We start from the raw sequence: 1,162 nt of genomic DNA, 5'->3' as shown, positions 1-1,162 counted from the left end.
TTATATATTCGGAATCCACTCTTCGAACCCTTCATAAAGGTATAAATTTCATTCACTTTTATTAGGGTGTTTATGTTAGCATTTTTTAGACCGGTTTATAAATGATGTTATATCAAAGTTTACGGATTAATATTGTTATAAGTATGATATATTTCATGTTTAGAATGCTAGGATTGATAAAATTGATGTAGAAATTAAAAGGGTTGATTATGGTTTCATTATGGTTAGATTTAGTGTATATGTTTAACGGTACGCCAATTGTTCGATATAATGTCGAAAAGAGTAAAATTGCATGATTAAGCTTAGGGTAGTGATCATTGGACTTTTTTTACGGTTTAGTATGTTGAAGTATGTTTATAGCACGTAAATGTAGCGAATCATGAAAGTTGGGTTATAAAAGTTAGTCGGGAATTGCGGAATCGAATTTTACCGACTATGCAGGTCCATACTTTGACAGTGTATAACTTATAAACCGTAAGTCGGAATAAGCTCATATTTTGCAGTTACAAAGCCCTTAATGTATACTACAACTTTCATGTAGGGTTGAAAATCCAGTTATGAGTTTAAGTGGCTCGAAACAGTGTGTTTTTGGAGCTGTTTGCAATGTATTTAGGATTGATCTGCTGTTTTGTAATATTCGTATAAAATAGATGGATAATCCAAATGAGGTGATTCAAAATCCAGTAGTTTCATCGCATATTATACTATATCTTTTATTTAGATAGTATTTTMTGTATTGATCTCTAAGTGAGGTAAAAATGCCCCCGAAAATGACGGTCAAAAACTGTTAAAGTCGAATTGGAATTATATAAAGCTAAGTGTTGAGTCGATTTCTCAATGCGTATTCGGCTGTYGTATTTGARGTTTAAGTTGTTTATAAACATGTAGGACCTAAGTAATTTAYTAGTATAATTAGGATATGATCTTACGTTGTTTAAGTAATAATCAATTTATGCATTCGTTAGGCACGCGAGCAAGTCGAACTTTACCGTGAATCTCGTTTGATCGTGCTTTACTTCTCTATTCCGCTTAAGGTATGGATTTCACTTTCTTTGACTCTTGGGCAACTAGTTGTTGTAGTTGACCCTTCGTAACGGTGGTTCACCACTTTGTGATTGATCGCTTAAAAGTGGTCAATAAATTACGTACTTATATATATATA

Source organism: Cynara cardunculus, unplaced genomic scaffold, assembly GCF_001531365.2.
Source record: "Cynara cardunculus var. scolymus isolate 2C unplaced genomic scaffold, CcrdV1 Un_Scaffold_1730, whole genome shotgun sequence".
Taxonomy (NCBI): Eukaryota; Viridiplantae; Streptophyta; class Magnoliopsida; order Asterales; family Asteraceae; genus Cynara; species Cynara cardunculus.
The sequence above is the reverse complement of the archived record's forward strand: the minus strand, read 5'-3'. Positions refer to the sequence as shown.